Here is a 19,582-nt window from a genome sequence, read left to right as displayed (position 1 = left end):
AAGCAGTACTACATCTCAATGCCTACTCTCTGTGCCCCCCCCCCCCCACCACAGGAACTAGTGGAGGCTAAACGCCTCTGAAATTTCAGAAATAGAGTTTATCCATCTCTGTATTAGAACTTATCCACCTCTCCAAAGACTTTATTCACCAATTACAACTTTTAACATTCAAAGATCACATTGTATTATTCACATTCACAAGGTATTTCACACATGTACACTCATTAACACTCTAGGAACCATTTAATACCACTGGTATTGTTTAAATGAACCATTATTGAACATGTTCTGAATGTTTTAAAAATGATGTTGTAAGAATCTGATACCACATTGTGCTGTCCACTTCACAGAATTCATAGTTTACCCACCTCTTATTTTACCACTACATCCCTGGTGCCACCTGTATAACACAATGATATAACACAATGATGTTGAAATAAACTTAACTCAATTTCATTGGAATTACTTTATCAAATGTTATCACAGTATTATCCTCTTTTAATTCAAATTTGGAATTGTAATTCTAGATCCTGTTTTGACCTCATTTCAAATTCAATAATTGAATTGGAATTTAGGAGTCATTCTCAATTAAATGAATTATTGCACAAGCCTGCTACCAACTGTATAGTAATGAACATGTAGGATTGTGATGAAGCACAGTAGGCCTACAGCTATGTTTGTTGGCTAGGCTAAAGGTTGTTTTGTGTAGAAATATACACGCATCCCGACTTTTGGAAAGGACTGGCCATTTACAGTAAACATGAAAATGTGCATTGAAGGTACTTAGAAGTTCACAAAATGCAAAAAGCAGCCCAAAACTTACAAATGTGACTTAATTCTAGTCACTGCATGGTAACTGTACACACACAAACCCATTTTTCTGAATTTGGGCTCTTGCATCAACTCCTCTGCTACAGATGGTCTCTGAAAGCACCCTTGACAGGACCTATTCAATGTTCATTTCATGTGCATTGAAGGTACTTAGAAGTTCACAAAATGTAAAAAGCAGCCCAAAACTTACAAATGTGACTTAATTCTAGTCACTGCATGGTAATTGTACACACACAAACCCATTTTTCTGAATATGGGCTCTTGCATCAACTCCTCTGCTACAGATGGTCTCTGAAAGCACCCTTGACAGGACCTATTCAATGTTCATTTCATGTGCATTGAAGGTACTTAGAAGTTCACAAAATGTAAAAAGCAGCCCAAAACTTACAAATGTGACTTAATTCTAGTCACTGCATGGTAATTGTACACACACAAACCCATTTTTCTGAATTTGGGCTCTTGCATCAACTCCTCTGCTACAGATGGTCTCTGAAAGCACCCTTGACAGGACCTATTCAATGTTCATTTCATGTGCATTGAAGGTACTTAGAAGTTCACAAAATGCAAAAAGCAGCCCAAAACTTACAAATGTGACTTAATTCTAGTCACTGCATGGTAACTGTACACACACAAACCCATTTTTCTGAATCTGGGCTCTTGCATCAACTCCTCTGCTACAGATGGTCTCTGAAAGCACCCTTGACCTCAACATTTTATAATGTGCAGTGAAGGTAGGCTACATAGAGCTTCCAAAAATGTGAAAACCAGCCCAAAACTTGCAAATGTGGCTTAGTTGTAGTCCATGTGAGATATGTTTTTAGCAAAAAAAAAAAGCAAATATTTATTTACATTATATGGGCATGACAATTCTTGCATGCTCATGAAATTGTATTGTGGATCAGGTCATGTATGCCAAGATGAGAAAAAATGAAAATATTGAGAGGGTGAAATAAACTACCATATATTGTTCAGCCTGATGCAAGGAAGCACCAGAGTCATTTCTATACCCCCAGGACCCCCAGTTCACTCAGTAGCGCCCCCCAAAGGTGTAAATAACCACTGGTCAGATCTGTCTGAAATTTGGTATGGTAATTACTGAAGATATGGGTTGTAAATAATGTTTCTGTCATTGGTCTACCTCATGTGCACATATGGGTAAATAACATTTATTTCAAAATGATGACAATATTGCAAGCTTTTCACTTCAAATCCAAACAGGTGATTAATGTCTGTAATGCAATCATGTTTCTCGTTTTATATATGAAACTATAGAGTAATTTTGACAATATAGCTGTTTTTGTATTGGACTACATTTCCCATGACGTATACCATTCATTTCAGCGGTGCTTACAACAATGGCGCTGAAATGTGTAGTTCGCTGAAGCGTTTTATTGATTATACAAACGAATTAGGTTTAGTGTTGAAAACAGTTCCCCCGACAAGTTTTTGGTGAGCAAAAGCTCACAAAAATAATTAGCGCACGTTGTTACATGTGCCATGACATTGATACAACAAAAGAAGCATAATTAAACGAAATATCGAAAAATCATATAGCTTTTGACCACTGTTGCCAGGCAACGACCTTACCAGCTGGGCGGGAGGCTCTGAGACCATAGACCAAAGATTCTAGAACAGAGCTCTGTTCTAGAATCTTTGCCATAGACCTACAGTAGGTAGAAATAATAGGCTATTCTCTGCTCGCTGCCAACGCGTACGTGTATAGGAAGCCTGTCACAAACGAATAGATCCATGCCATGCATCCATGCCACCACTGTAGAAAATAGACTGACACAAACGAGTAGCCTAGGCCCGCGAGCAGAGATTGTCTGCCGCCAGCCAGACTTTTTTGAGACGTCAAGTCAAGTCATTTTTATTCCTACAGCACACTTAACAAATAACAGCAGGGTGCTTCCCAGTAAAAGATTATGTAGGCTAGCCTACAATTATTTAAGATTATGTACAGTTGTATGGCCTACAACTAGCCTATACAAAGAGTCAGTGCCTCACAATTAAAATAAATCAATAAAAAACTAGACTAGACCCTATAGGGGTAAAAACACAGCAGTAAACACAAAATACAATAAAATAAAGAACAGAGACGTGTTTATATGCTTGTCCAATAATAGCCTGTCATGGACAGTAGCACTACTTAGGCCTACAATACATGACAACTTATTGATAAAAGTAAAAGTAAAATATTTATTATCATTATAGCCTAATGAATGCATGGCCGGTGATGTTCTGTGTTAATTAAGTTTCCTGGCCTTCGCCCGGGAGTGGTACCACAGAAATAGCTTCACATGGCTGATGAAATGCTTTTTTTCCATATACGGCAAGTGGTGTTTCAACTTCTTTATTCTGGAGTTCACCTGCTCAGCCACTTGTGTGTTTATGTTCTGAAGCTGTGGGTACACACCCGAATTGTAACCAGAACTGCATGCTGCACAGAGTACAGAAAGTAAGAAAATTATGTCATATTCACATAAAAAACATTTTCTTTATAAAAATAATAAGCCACATTTTCACTGACCAGAATGATTTTTCCAGTGTAACCTGTCAACAAGGAACCAGGTCTCTTGGAAGAATCTCGGGTCCCTATTCAGGGCATAGCTATGTAGGCGACACGCATTGTCATAAAAGACCTCATTTGGTCCTGAAAAAAGAAAACAAAACAAAGAAGAAGAATTTGTTGTTTGCACTTATCAGATGAACTCCCCAAAACGTTGTTGCAGTCACTCAGTTGACCAACAAATTCAATTTCATCTGATACTTGTAACCAGTTCAAAATGTAGTGGAGTAAATGCATAGTATTATAGTTTACAGAGAGAGAGAGAGAGAGAGAGAGAGAGAGAGAGAGAGAGAGAGAGAGAGAGAGAGAGAGAGAGAGAGAGAGAGAGAGAGAGAGAGAGAGAGAGAGAGAGAGAGAGAGAGAGAGAAGCTTTAGGCACTTCCAAATTCATTGTTGTTTCTGATGCATGACTCATTGGAGAAACAGTCATGGGCCTACTGGTTAGAGCTTCGGGCATGGAACTAAAGGGTTGCTGGTTCAATCCCCAACCAGTGTGAATGACTGAAGTGCCCTTGAGCAAGGCACCTAACCCCTCACTGCTCCCTGAGCGCCGCTGTAGTAAGGCAGCTCACTGCTCCAAGTTAGTGTGGTTTCATCTCACTGTGTGCTCTGTGTGTTCACTAATTCATGGGATAAATCAAAGGCAAATGTATACGCAATATTGGCCAAGAAACCAGATTTATATTTGAAATGGTAATTATACCTGACGTGAAATAACACCGGAGAATGGTGAAAGGTATATTCACGGACTCCGCGCTCTCCATTATGGAGAAGCCATAGCACACTCCTGTTGATAGACCAGAAGAGGTAATAAAGTAGACAAGTAAACAGCGCAAAGGGTGAATGTAATGTTTTATAACACTATATTATATTATATTATATTATATTATATTATATCATGTTATATTATATTATGTGAGATTAGAACAGTGCTATTTTGAAAATGGACATACCATGTGCGCAGAACAGTGTGAACAACCCCGGAATTAGGGCTGCATGGTGCCCAAAACTTTTTGAGCACCCTGCCTCTGTTTCCCTTGAACTGCGGTCCATGTAAAAAGAACCCTTCTCTTCTTTTGGGGAGGTGAGGTAAATATATGAGTTCCTCATCTTCAAACTCAGGAATTGGAGGAGAAGCCAGCGGAGGAACATCAAATGCTTTGAAGGCTACCTGGGCCATTTTTTGGAGGAGGGGTTTGACCTCCTCAGGAAACTTGCCACAGGTAGCCACTAAGTCCCACAGCAGAGGACATTGGTGGGCCAAGACCTTCATGATTTTGGTGTTGTGGGGGACCTCCTCAGGTGGAATGGAGGCTATATCCTCCACCAGCCTCTTCAACTCTTCACAGGGGTGAAGGAGGGCACAAACAGGTGTCCCTTTTGCCACCTCCTGCAGCAGGGGACGAAAGGCTGCAGGGGGATGGGAGGTGTGGCCCTCAATCAACAGGAGTTCCATCAGGGGGGTGAGGAAGCTTGCAGTGCACTCCACCTCAGCCTTGAGTTCCATCAGGGGGGTGAGGAAGCTTGCACTGCACTCCACCTCAGCCTTGAGTTCCATCAGGGGGGTGAGGAAGCTTGCACTGCACTCCACCTCAGCCTTGAGTTCCTCAAATTCCATGGTGGAATTTCCCTTTACATATCTCCCCATCCAATCCCGTAATTTTTTTTCAGGGAGCAGGATGCGATCAATGTACCTAGTGTAGAAGAAATTACATTTCATTACAAAACCAAAATGACAAATTAATGTCCACTTGCAGTAACAGATGGGATATTACTATAAGTCTGTGATTCAAATCAACTGTTACATTGAAGACATGTTTCAGTTATTGTACATATTCAATGTGCCCCCTGTGCCCAAGTAGGCCACCTCTCTTGAGGCAGAAGTTCCCCTGGCATACCTCTGGTGGTAACCAAGAGTGGTCCCATCCAAGACAACCTGCCTACAAAATGAGTTCAAATAGGTTAAACATACTTATCAAAGTGACTGACAATTGTCCACAGTGAATTAACCAAGTTGTAAACAAATTAGAAGTCCTACTTGGGCTCTATCCCACAGATGGGGCAGAGAAAGCCTTCATTGGTGGGGAACTCCAGAAGTTCCATGAAGGTATGCCAGGCATGGCGAAATTTTGCATAGGTCAGACAGAAGTCTCTGGACCCATGGTCCAGAGCCCTCTGCTCCCACACCCGCATGTAATTGTACATGCTAGTTCTGTTTTGATAAGCAAGAGAAACACAAGCATGACTTAAAATTAATAAAACGTGTAATGTGCATTCAATGTCATGTATGAACATAATTCACCTACCCAGAATATAGAAAGTGGAACATATAGTCCCGAAGAACCTGGTGATGGATGAGGTAGGACCCCATATTCAAAATATAATGGGGTCCACCATCATATAGCACTTTGTGAGTGCACTGTGTGCAAATGTATTTGAAGGCTGAAAAGGAAAAAAAGTTTTTTTCAGTAATGTGACATGTTTTGTATCTTAAGTTTACTGATGCTATCTCTGTCTTTCACTCTCTCTCATAAATATATAGTATTAGTATATACTTTTTTGATCCCGTGAGGGAAATTTGGTCTCTGCATTTAACCCCGTCGGTGAATTAGTGAAACACAAACAGCACACAGTGAACACACAGTGAGGTGAAGCACACACTAATCCTGGCGCAGTGAGCTGCCTGCTACAACGGCGGCGCTCGGGGAGCAGTGAGGGGTTAGGTGCCTTGCTCAAGGGCACTTCAGCCGCGGCCCACTGGTCGGGGCTCGAACCGGCAACCCTCCGGTTACAAGTCCAGAGTGCTAACCAGTGGGCCACGCTGCCCTCAAAAATATATATATATACATGCACATACACAATATATATATATGCACATACTTTTCGCAGAGCGCATTGCAGTGGAGGTGAACAAAGCCGCGTTCTTGTCCTCAACTTTTGTCATCCCCCCCCCCCACAAATGCACTGGCCTGGGTGCTCTGGCTGTAACTGCAGCACACCATCAAGCTGGGGCAAAGCCTCCACTAGATGATCAGAAAAGCAAACCTATCCACAGATAAAATAAATGTTAATATGTGTTTGTTCTAACAAGGTCATATAGTCGTTGAGCCCATGGACTGCTATAATTTATCTACTTTTATTTTTTATGTCTTGTGTGGTACACCTTGCCAAGCACACCATTGACCGGGGATGTGGCTCAAGGACTGCACACATGATCTGTGTCCTTCTGTGAAACACTGTGGTGTTTTGTGTTGTCAAAAACAAACAAAAACATGCATGTACCTGGTCAAAACGCACAGGGTGTGTTGAGACTGGGTGTGGCGGGACTTCATGATGCACCTGTCCCTGTCCCATACCACCCAGGAAGTCTGCTACCACTGGATCTCGTAGATTTTTCAATTCATTGATGTGATGGCATGAGAAGTGACAGGAGCAATGGTGGCACATAATTTTACCATCTTTTTCACTGACGATGGTAAACCCAGTGTGTCCTCCAAATATATATTTCCTCACGTCGAAAGGAATTTCGAGGAAAACTGGCAATTCCTGAGAGGACAAACTGTTTTCATACAAGCTCATGTCCTACCACAAGGCCTAGCCAACTGAATCATCAGCTGGAACACCTCAATACAATGCATCCCGGCATTCTCCCTCTCCGCTGTTGGTGTTTTGTCTTTATTTTGAACATATGGAACAAGTTCCATAATGCTGACTTTTCCTATAATGTTTCTGAATTATAAACATACATGGACTTTCATTCATGTTTGTCATGCTAAGGCTGTCAATATGAGAAAGTGATGCTCTGCATGACCAAGTCCTATCCTAGGTGTTCTATTTCTGACTCATTTGACAATTGGTTTTCACAATGACATTTGTTATTGTAGTATTTTGTTAGTTTATTGGTTAGTTCAAATGCTTACCACCATTACATAAATACAAAAACATACAGGTAATTGAACAGATAGAAAGAATTGTGCAAGGGATGTTATTATTATACCCTGGAAATCCAGAGTTCTCGCTCAGCGAGTCACTCTGGCGATGAGTAATGACCTATGATCACCATTACCATCAGTCAGTAAACATTGGTCGTAGTGTTATCCAATTGCATGCAGTGATATTTTCAAATGCATGCTTGGTGCTCCCCCTTGCTTTGGGCCATTTTCATTACTCGTAGCTAGACCCTTCCTATCTTTTGGATTTGGGTCTGGATTTCCAGGTTATTATTATTAAGCCAATAAGTTGAAAGTTGTCCAGTGTGACAGCAGTGTCTTAATGAAGATAAGGGAGATTTGATTGACTTACATCGATTACTTCCATGTCAAAGTCTAGACACAACACAATTAGAAGACTATTGTTACATTATGAAATACACCAAATAAGAGGATTCATACAAGAAAAATGTTGTGCAACCTTTTTATTTTTGTTAACAGTGAAGTGACAATCATCACAAGCATAACAAACACCGACAGTCCAAAGAATTGCTCAGGTGTGCATGAAAACTTACTTACTATTAGTACTTACTATTTTCTATTATTCACTGTTATTTGCCTTTATCTTTCTAAAGCACATTGAACTGCCTTTGTATGAAATGTGCTATATAAATAAACTTGCCTTGCCTCACAATCATGTTTGTGGCAATTTATTCATTAACTTTCTGCACAGACAGACAGATATTTTATTCATCCCTGACAATTGTTTGCGAAAGCAATACATTTATCAGTGAGATATAGTATGTAAGCGGCGATTTAAGCACTTTTGAACAATTCAGTGTGACTGTCAGTGTTCTACACAATGTAACATACATTAACAGACAGACAGGTCAAACACATACCATATCGTAATTCCTGCCCGATCATTGTAATAAGTGTTTGGACATGGATGCAACTGGGGTAGAGGGCAAGAAAATCTACAAAACATTTAAGTAGAAATGAAATTAATAACAATTAAAAATAAAATACAAAACATGTCAACTTATGATGCATTATCACTACCCACAAGAATAACAGAAAGACACCATCACAAAACCATGGGATTGTAACATTATAAAATGCAGTTGAAACATACACACTACGTTGTACCCGGAACCTGGCCCTTCTTACAGGACAGTGCAGTACACTCAACAGTTTAATCAATGTTACACAACAGGGCAAGACTGATCTGTTGAGAACTGAAGAGGGAATTGAGCTAATTGCTGTTCATGTAAGGACAAAGATGAAGTCTAATGGCATATGGTATACTGCTGGCACATTCCCTCACACTTAGAAATCAGAAAAACAATACATGTTGGAAAGACATCCTCCAGCAATTTTCAATCCTTCACTTTGTCTCAAATTGCCACATATACTGTATACCCCTGTCATAAAAACATGACCTAAATGCTACACCTAAGTTTATCATATAATTTTTCAAACTTGGATCCTCCAGTATGTACATATTACCCATATTAGATAGTGAATATCATAGTGATTTAATGTAGTAACACTTAACAAATCAGTTAAAATATTTAAAAACAAGTACAGTACAGTCTTAGTGGAATTGAAAACTCTGGCGTAACATTTACCTAATCTCCTACTTACTAACCTGACTTTTATATACCCCACTGCTCTATAGCTTTTTTACCTGAAAAAAACATGGTGCTTTTTTTAATAATTGCAAGCTGCTTCTGAACTCCAGCATTGCAGGAACAGCTGTGGCACCAATTTGGTCCATCTGCAAATTCAACCACCTTCCTCTGCACAAAAACATACTTGGAAGTCTGAAAAACACACACACACCAACAAACACAACACTTTATATTCCCACATATATTCCTCTAATAACATACCTATTATTCCCATAGACTTATATCAAATCAGTACTGTGCGGTAAACCTACTATGGTGAAGGTTTCATCATAGTACCTCTCTATGAGATACACCTGACTCTGTCCAGCACGGCCACATAACATGATGTGTTCAGAGCTAAGTAGCTCGTGCCGATATTGGTCGATGTCACAAAACTGATGAAGCAAAGCAATGTGTTATGGTTTATTGTACATAAAATGTGAAATTATATGCAACAATTGAAATATGGCTTATAACATAAACATGTTTCCACTTACAGATAGTGAGACAACTTCTGAGGTTGCCACAACTGTACCTATCAAAATCAAACAAAAGATTATGAAATGATTAAAAAAAGACATGCACAGTTAATGCATCTAATTTCAAATAACATTATAGTACATACATTCGTGGTCCTCTTCCTCTTCATTCTCATCCAGGCATGCAGGGCCAGAACTGGAACCTAAGGGATAAAATCAATTTAGTCTCACATGGTGAGGTAAGGTTCAAAGGCCAAAGTATTAAGCCTCCACAAAAAGCACATGGTAGAAGTATTTAGTGAAATACTCAATCCATGTACAGGAAACTAGCAATTGATTTAAAAATGACAGTACAAACCCGATACCAAGACATCCCAAAAAAATGTATGTCAACTTGTCATGACCAAGACAACTTCTGGTAAATTCACTTTGATTAATGTCAGGTTGTCATAATGAAGACAACCCAAACAGTGTCATCTTGTCATGACAATATGAATGAATGACACTGAAGTCAGAAACATTTATGACACGTTCATGACAGAGCCTGCAACAACAGCGGCGCTCAGGGAGCAGTGAGGGGTTAGGTGCCTTGCTCAAGGGCACTTCAGCCATGCCTATTGGTCGGGGTTCGAACCGGCAACCCTCCGATTACAAGTCCGAAGCACTAACAAGTAGGCCACGGCTGCCCACCACTGATGTAGTGTGTAATGACTGATTAATAGTGTTTTCATTTTGACTGCTTTATATGATCTGAAGACATTGTTTGGTTTTGCGCCCAGGTAAACTGATTTTAGGCAATTGTCTAGTTTTGCAAAAAGTGTCAGAGGGTTTGTGAATGTAGTTTGAGAATGGGGGTTTGTGTTTACAGTTTCAAGAAAGGGTGGAAGGTTTCAAAACATGTGGTTTAGCAATTGTGAAAAATTTTTACGACATTTTACCCATGGCTTCAATGTTTTGAACCAGACTTTACTGAATTGACAAATAACAACATGACATTCTACCCATAATTAGGGCCTGCTTAATGCCTCCATTTTTTTACTTTAAAAAAGATACAACTTTATGCAATGTCTGTTCAATTACCTATAGGTCCAGATGCAGAGAGTGGTACAGCTGGAACAGGTGCTGGGGCAGGTGCCTGTACAGCTAAAAGAAAATTATATATTTGAAACTGAAACTCAGTGCTGAAATGTACTACTTACTACAATCTGAATGAAAGACTTAAACATATGGCCTTAAACATATGTTTAAAGCTTTCATGCAGTAGTAATGAAAGTAGATGAAAGTAGATGAAATCAATAACAATTGATATGACATTAATTATATTAGGCCTACCGTGTGAGCTCCCAGCAGACATGGATGGAATCCATGGTTTCTGATTAAAAACAACAGTTTAACATAAGGATAAACTGTCTAAGGACTTAACAAAACATATTATTAAAACAAGCAAGTCAGTTTAGAATTGAAAATACGTACAAGTCGACTTTTCCTTATTTTTTTTAATTTTGGAATCCGACTGATATCGATGGCTAAATTTTCTGGTCCAATCACACTTGGTGTAATTTGGCTGATGCAACGTTTGTCTGCACAAAAACAGTATGAAATTAAACAATTAAACAAACATCATAATAAATTATAAAGAACACCAACAAAATAAAGCAAAATATTCCTCAAGTGCAACTAATTTTCATATTATATCAACCTGACTACACATTCTTGCATTATGACATCTAACTTCTTAGTAGGCCTACAGATATGCCTGCCAAAATACTTAAAGCGTTTTTCAGGTTTATTTAATTTACTTAAGTGACTGACTGCTATTTATACCACTTGTTTGTGTGTGACTTAAATATGCCATTAGGCTACTTGTTTCACAAAGTAAGCTACCTCCTGCACTTCCATTCAATAGCCTATTTATTGTTAATGAAATGGTGACAAATTATTATAATTTTCCATTCTATTTTACAGTCAGTGAAATGAATTTCCCATTTGAGAACAAGTTGTATAGCCTACTTAAGGCTATTATTATTTATTTGAAAACTATTTCAGTCTCTATGATGGTTTCAGTGGCTATGGAACGAAAGAGAACGTTATATGGCGACAGAAATCAACAATCAAACAAGCCACTTTGATTTTTTGCTGTTTTCATTAATACAAAAGATGGGTGACCCTCCCTCCTAGACAAAAAAAAGTTAGGTGACCCTCCCCTTAACAAAGAATAAAACGACATGACCCTCCCCTATTTTCCTCCGGTGACCCCGTTTATAAATAACTAACGGTCCCTAAATGTCTTTTATTCGCGATGTCTTGGATAAGTACTTCATTACCCACAATCCTGAACAATCCCACAGTGATGGTGGAATTCCCCTGATTGGTGGAAAGGCCGTTAAAGGTCTCATTCACCGAGAAACTGTTTAATACTTGTTCCTTTCAAAATACTATAGCTCACTCCAAGTTGCATATGCATGCTGCACGTGAAAATGATCTTCTACCCCCATTGCCCGCATTAGCCAATGAAAGAAAATACACGGAAAAACAAGCGAATCAGAAAAAGCCCTTCCCTGTGACGCCGCAGGGAAAACAATTATTCATGGCCTCGCCCACCTTGGCTTGTGACCGCCCACAGGAAGACAGGAAGATTTTGGCCAGGAGATTGGCAATAACACATCAATGTTGCATGTCTTGCCTTAGAAAGAAGAGTTGAGGAAGAAATGGTTGAAATGTATCGTTGGAACACCACCACCGAAGTATAGTGCAACATTAGTTCTGTTCCAATCATTTCGACCACACTCACTGTGCCTGCCTACAGTTAGAAAGTGGTTTTGCATCGATGTTCTGAAAACCTGGACCTGTACCGTCACAACGATCGACCACCAGCTCACAGGCTGTAAGTACAAACAAACTTTTCTACCTAACAACAAAATAGCATGTTCATATTCTTCACGTTAGCATGCATGAAAAGGGCACAAGCTAGGCTTAGGCTAGCCTATATTAAAGGAAGATACACCAGGCATGTAACTGAAGTGTTCTGTTCGCGACGTGTAAATTCAGAGAATGTTTAATAGGAAGGGCTCTGGTAAGATCCATTAGAGGAATGGTCTATTTTTTTGAACGTAGCCTACAGGCCATGCGCCAGGTGTAGCTACTTCCATTGATTAGCAGTGATGTAGTACTCGAGTCCGGTCTCGGACTCGAGACCGGTCTCGAGACCGATTTCTGCTTTCTCGGACTCGACTTGGACTTGTTCCTTCAAAGACTCGGTCTCGGACCACAGTGGGAGGAGAAGGACTCGTAATTTCAGACCGAGTCCTCGAGACCAGCGCATTTTTTTAGGTTCATATAAAAAAAATGAAAATGAAATTTCACGGCGGCCACGTCTTTGCCCCTTGTTGGCCTTGGTGCCCCCTTCTTTCAATATTCTGCTTTGCGTCCGTTTAATAGCCTATAGCCTGTCAAAATAATCTTAGCATCACAGCGCAAACTAATTCAGTCTTACACAGTGGAGAAAATGACAGTGCATGGCAAGACAGAAAGTGCGTCCAAACTCACCCATTCTTCTCAGTTGAAATACTCGCAATCGTTAAGCCTACTCATCACACAGACACATGTATCACATCACATGAAAGAGCTTTTTCTCAGCTTTTAAACGATGTTAGCCGCTAATTGCTGTGGTGAACGCTTCGCGAGAAAAGTAAATAATATAATTAAATTTAATCATAACGTCTACATAAGGTGCTATACCCATCTCAGAATAAAGAATCTTAGAATCAGAATAAACAGCAGACCTTACCAGAAATAAAGCAGTCCCCTGTACAGTAAGCCGTTCTAGAGTATTCCGGTGAAATTAAAAATGTAATCTGCAGCAAGGTCTACATTCATGTCTCCAACTTTGGTCTTTAGGTTTCAAAATGTGTTTAAATCGTTCTTCATGATTTCATAACAGGCCAAATACAAAATAAATGTTACAAATATTGCCTAGATATAGGTAAATATTAAAATCAGAGGATATACAGCTGAGTAAGAGTTTGTGAAAGGAGTCTTAATGATCAAAAAATGCTAAGCATGCATCTAGGCTATTTGAGTTTCTTAAAGCTAAGCTGTGCTTAAATTGTTCAATACATGATTCCATAACAGGCCAAATATAAAATAAATATTAAATATAGCCTAGACATTTAAATATTAGATGATCAGATGATTTACAGTTCTATGTAATATGTCATGTTTCATGTTTTTGTAATGTTTCATACAGTGATGCAGGTCTACTGCTGTGAATAGGCTAAACTTTGATTATTTTTATAGCCTACTACTGTATAGTTAACTTTGGCCTTGTGCCCTGACATGTGGCCTTTGTGCCCCCCACCAAATATGCCCAATTGAAGGCCAAGTGGCCTTGCCCCTAAAATGGTGAAATTCCAAGCCTGGGCCTAACTGTTGATTATTAATTGGGGTGATATTAAATCATGAATATGAAAACTGACATGTTTTCATGGTCTTGGTCTCGACTCCTAAAGGACTCGGTCTCGACTCGGACTTGCTTCCTTAAAGACTCGGTCTTGACTCGGACTCGACTGTATTAGAAAACCAACGGACTCGGTCTCGACTCGGTCTCGACCCTTCAAAGACTCGGTCTTGTCTCGGACTCGGCAAAGGCGGTCTCGTCCCCATCACTATTGATTAGGCCTATTGGAAGCTAATTGTTGCAGAAGACGCAACGCGAACGGAATGCTTCAGTTACGTGCCTGGTGTAGCTACACTCATAAGAACCTGCATGACCACACTACCCAGAGATTTAGCTTGTTGAACCTATAATCTTAAGTGTTAAACCACAAATAATAAGATTGGCAACAATATCTTATGCTCAACTAAGGACGGGTATTGTTCTAGTCTAAACAGGGAAAATCAAACACACAATACCCGTGCACTATTAGGCTAAGTTGCTATCACTAGAGCCCAGGTATTTACACTTCAGTATAATTTATGTCTTCTTGCCATTATTACATTGGCCTTTGTAGGCCTACAATGATGTTTTGTTTGATTACTTGCTGTTTACTTAGTGTTTTGTATGTCTTCCAGAGCACATCCTCATGTCGGGCTACACAGCTTTCTAGCCAACATTAGGTCATCACGTTAGAAGCAAAGGTTTGTGATCTAACTTTTATTGTTGTGCTAGTTAGTTTCTAGAAGTCTTTTTCTAGTAGGCTAATACAGGTTCTTATGTGCTCGTCAATGTTCGGGAAAGTCAATTCATGGGTTTCCATCAGGTCACTTTCCACAGGTGTATAAAATCAAGTACCTCGATTATGAATGCAGACTGCATGGTGCTTGATTAATACACCTGTGTAAATGGACCTGATGAAACCCATGAATTGCATAACAGATATAATTGATATTACTGAATGTCTTCTTGTGGGTGTGCTACTTAGTACATCATACACCTTACCACAGTCACTAAAATATTTTTGTTTCCATTGTGCCAGTACAGTTTTGTGTGAGATAGTGAATGTCCTGTGTACTATTAGTATCTTGTAACTTGACAGTAATACACATTTATTTACTTTAGGTACCCAAACAGAATACTTCATGAAAAGTATGAGTATTGATACAAGCACTTCGGATACACCATGGGCATGGGGGCCTGCTACCTCTACTCCCATCAAGCCTGTTCATCCAAGGCCAGCTAGAAGACCTCGGGTTGATCAAGAGGAGGAGGAGGATGAAAGTGACATCTCCACAATAACACCTGATGGCTCCACCTATGGCCCAGCGCAATCAATGAGCAATGTAACAGAATCATCACAGCCAACGAATGTGTTTTGTGTGTTGTCCCTTCGGATACCCAGGACAACACAAGCTGAAACAACAACTCCAACCTTTTTCCCTAAATAATCCCAGCACCATCTTACAAAGGATCTGTAGGCCAGATGTCTGCATCGTCTGGCAAAAAGAGGACATCGTTAATTCTGTGCATAGTTTGGATGTTCTTGTTTTGTGTTTGCATTATTTTAATAGACTGCAATATTACTATTTGTCAGTGTTTCTCAAACTTTTTCAGACCAAGGACCACTTAAACAATAATAATTTAAACAACAAAAAAAATCACGGACCACCTAGCAAAAAAAAAAACAGTAGACCTACTTCAACAGTATATTACACAATAGGCCTTCTCACTGAACCACCTTGCTTATTGTCTTTGCACCTTGCTTATGGTGTCAGAGGATTCATATGATTTAAACTGGCATACTGTAGGTTACATCAGTGTTGCAGAACTGTTTGGATTTACATACAAGTTGGGTCAATATTGCAAACAATTCCTCTATTATATTTTACCACATCTACTTGTGGAACACTTGAGAGAGCTTGCGGACCACACTTTGAGTACCACTGCTGTATGTAAATATAATAAAGCTATTTATTGAAAATGGACCTGTTTTGTATATTCGTTTTAGGAGTTGCATCAGTTTTTGTCCCTTTTAGGCTAAAGGTTTATCTTACCTTTCATATTTTCTGTCTCACAGGGGGCCATAGTCGTCATAGTCGAATGTTTAGTGCATTTTGAAGGGAGTACATTATGTTAAGGCAGACTGGTAATCCTGGGTACAGGGTCATACAGACAACAGGGGTAGGCTACTGGTGTTGCCCATTTTTCTAACCACATGAGCAATCCCCTTACGAAAAAGTAGTATAGGAATCTTATAGTAGTTTGGGACAACATATTATAGTAATCTTATAGGAATATGTATTTTGGGACATACTGTAAAAGCACTACTAATAACTCTATAATATCCTATAACTGCTATAGTTTTTCTATAGTAGTCTTATACTATAAGATTCCTATAGGGTCATACGTGACAGAAAACAACTTGAGTAGGCTAACCTCTGCCAATGTAGGCTATCAAAGCCATAGTTGTCATTACCTGAGAAGTCTTGCAGCACACGACATTCTCTGCTTCTGTTGGCATTCTGGTGCAATTCCAGCGAAATATAGCTAGGAGTAGGTAAGTGTGTTTGCATTTAGATCTATATATATATTGGGCTATGACCAAGTGGTCTTTCAATTATAGTATCATGGAATTCAAACCATAACTATCTATTCCGATAGCATACAATTAGCAGGCTAGGTCAGTGGCTGAACTGTATTTAGGGTGCTTATAACCTGTGTTGTGAAGTAAAATATCTACGAGGAAGATTGCAAAGACTTTTGACTGTGTAAAGAAATAGGTCTTTATTTTAAAACGTTTCCAACTGTTTATTACTTGAATGCAAGATGACGATTGCCACAAACGTTTACCTAGGAGAAATTTTAAGCTGACATGCAATTGTTACCATTCTATTTTAAACCAACGTTCACCGACAAACGATCAGGAAGCGGTTCTTCTTCCTACTCGGATACTAAGATCAAACACATGAAGTTGTATCTCCGAAGACATTTTGTGCAACAGTTTTGACTGGAGTTTTAGCCAGGTTTTAACACTGTAAAGTTGAATATGGAGCATAGCACAGGCAGAATCGGATGAGGACGCACTGGAGGGAGCGTCACAGTACTGTTAGCCAATCAGAGGCGAGGTCATTAACATGTCATGAATATTCATGAGCAAGAGGCAAATCCTGTCGTTCCTCCCCTCCCACCTTCCCCACGAAACTAGAACAGCATGAAATAGACGCAGGAGAGCATTTTTTTTTCACCAAAACCAGCTCACAGGGCATTCATTAATACTAGAGACCACAGCAAAATTAATAAAAAAAACGATGAGATGAGACCTTTAAGGTCATAGTTTGAAACTTTATCAGCGAAAATTATTGACAAAGATGGCGGAGTCTTTTACTGCCTATGGCGAAATTCTTAATGTAAATAAAAACTTTCTAGACGAACATTGGTACTTGTATCAACAAGGATTGTGGTTTATATATCACACGAACTTAGTCAGGGCCAATACACCATCAAATAGAACACTGGAAATGCTAGTTTGAACACTTAACTTTTCAGGTAGCCGATAGGCTAATCATTAGCCTTTCAGACATTAGAATGTCATTATAATGCTGCTAACATTAGCCTACATGCTGCAACACAGGTATGAAATATATTATGTTTTAGTGACCTTGTTGTTTCTATGAATATGAATTGTTGTTTATATGAAACATCAACTTAGTCGATGGTAATGGTTAGCAAACCGTCCATTCCCCCGTGAATATTTCACTGTTTCAAAGACAAAATCAAGAGTGTCCAAAGGGGTGAAAACCACTTTAAATCGGGTCACATTATTGACTGTTGTGTATCGAGGGTCAGCTTGTGGGATTGTAAGGGCCAGCATGAGGGACAAGACCTATCAAACCTACGAAGTTGTGTGGTGAGTTTTGCAGGGAGGTTGGTAATGCTAGTTAACATTAGCTAGGCTACTGTAGCCTTCATACTGTACGAGCCATATCATCAATCATTAACCTAGAAATACTTCTTCGTACATTTAATGAACATTTTGTGTAATAATTCACAGCAAGTTAATAAACTGAATATGGTGGTCCAAGAGCAGACCATGCACCGGTCCATGCATCAGGATGGCAGTCAGATATGAAGCGCTGCACAATATCAGAGCCTGTCTACGGAGAGCCTGGCCACTCCGTATTAAGTCCCATTGTACCGAATTTTGGTTGCAGTTCCACCAGATTTCCAGTGGGGGCGATCGCCATGAGTGCAGAATGAATGGGAGTCAATGGAGCTAGACGGCTAAATTTGTCTCTTTCACCTGATTATCGTTGACAAATCTCAGATTTGATTGTAGTTTGTATAACTTCAACATGGGTTATAGGTCAAAAGTTGAATGAACGAGTACTTATGTCCTTTTGATTTCTTACAATTTGGGTCGTTGTTGCCCATAACACGCTAGCATTGTGCTAATGAGTGACGTCATTGACACGTTTGAAAGGCTTTTTAGAACAATTAAGTGACTTTAAAAAATATAATACTCCACCAAGTGTATTTTCTTTGCCTCCCCTTTCGAATACAATATTCAAATTACATGAAAAAAAATTATATCCCGAGAAAAGTGGATTTTGAGGGGTACAGCTCCATAGACCTCCATGCATTCTGCACTCGTGGACGAGCGCCCTCATGTGGAACCACAGAAGGAACTGCAACCAGTTCAGAAACCGGAAGTTTTCCGAGAGTGGCAGTTCTCCCCTTATTAGACATTCTCTGACAATATGAAGCACTGCACACTGCTAACGTTACGATACTCTCCCCATAGAACGCCCATTCATTTAGGATTTTTTTGAACTCCCATAACTTCATATAACATATATCATGTGCCGATATTTTAGCTTCTGTGTTATCTACATAAACAATAAAAGGCGAAACAAGACTCGACTACCTCGTACGTAACGTTAGGTTCCCGTAAGAAGAATGTTTAGCATGTCCGGTTGAAGGGAAGCTAACGCATTGAAGGGAGATAACTGTATTGTTTGGATAAGAAGCGTAGTCCAGCCAGCACGGAAACTCGTGAACAAAGCAATGTAGCCTACAATAGCATTGTATGTTAAGGTAAAGCATAGAGGCAAGTAAACCTAATGAAAAACAGTAGTTTTACCGTTAGGTAGTATAACGATAATCATTTCAGAGGTTTTCGATGGATTGACCGTAGGTTTGTTTTGTTTTACCATGACTGTTTTTGAAGATGATCATGTGTGGTAGTTTCAACATTAACACGACTTGATATCACTTGTGAGGATGATATTAATAATAAAACATAAATAAATGTTTAACTTTGATGACTTTGAAGGCGAAGGAAGTGTGAGAAGAATTTCTGTGTATCTATCATATGAGTTACAAGATTCAGTTAAGTGTGAGTCTGCGCAGTACTGGGGGGACCAACTGAAAAATGACTCAGTGCCCTCCCATAGAGTGTCCCAGTGACTTCCGTTTTACTTCCGCTACAAGGGACCCATCTTTCAAAAAAATATGAACGGGAGTTAATGGAGAGATAACAATTATTTTTTGGTCCAGTTTGAATTGTGCCACGAATTTCACATATGATGTGTGTGAATTTAAAAGATAATTTTTCACGTCAAGAAAGTACTGTTGTTCGATAGACTTCAAAAGTTATGTTGGTTTTG

The 19,582-nt window shown here is 39.4% G+C and overlaps 1 long non-coding RNA gene across 1 annotated transcript; it reads right to left on the bottom strand.

Annotated features, from left to right (window-relative positions):
• Positions 1 to 5,029: 5,029 nt before the first annotated feature.
• On the bottom strand, positions 5,030 to 5,511 carry LOC121712916. The gene is made up of 3 exons (XR_006032698.1): positions 5,439 to 5,511; positions 5,299 to 5,340; positions 5,030 to 5,094 (listed from the first exon to the last, which is right to left on the bottom strand). It is a non-coding gene; the product is annotated as an uncharacterized LOC121712916 (long non-coding RNA).
• Between the last annotated feature and the right edge of the window lie 14,071 nt (positions 5,512 to 19,582).

The sequence above is a fragment of the Alosa sapidissima genome, chromosome 7 (genome assembly GCF_018492685.1).
Source record: "Alosa sapidissima isolate fAloSap1 chromosome 7, fAloSap1.pri, whole genome shotgun sequence".
Lineage (NCBI taxonomy): Eukaryota > Metazoa > Chordata > Actinopteri > Clupeiformes > Clupeidae > Alosa > Alosa sapidissima.
The sequence above is the reverse complement of the archived record's forward strand: the minus strand, read 5'-3'. Positions and strand labels throughout refer to the sequence as shown.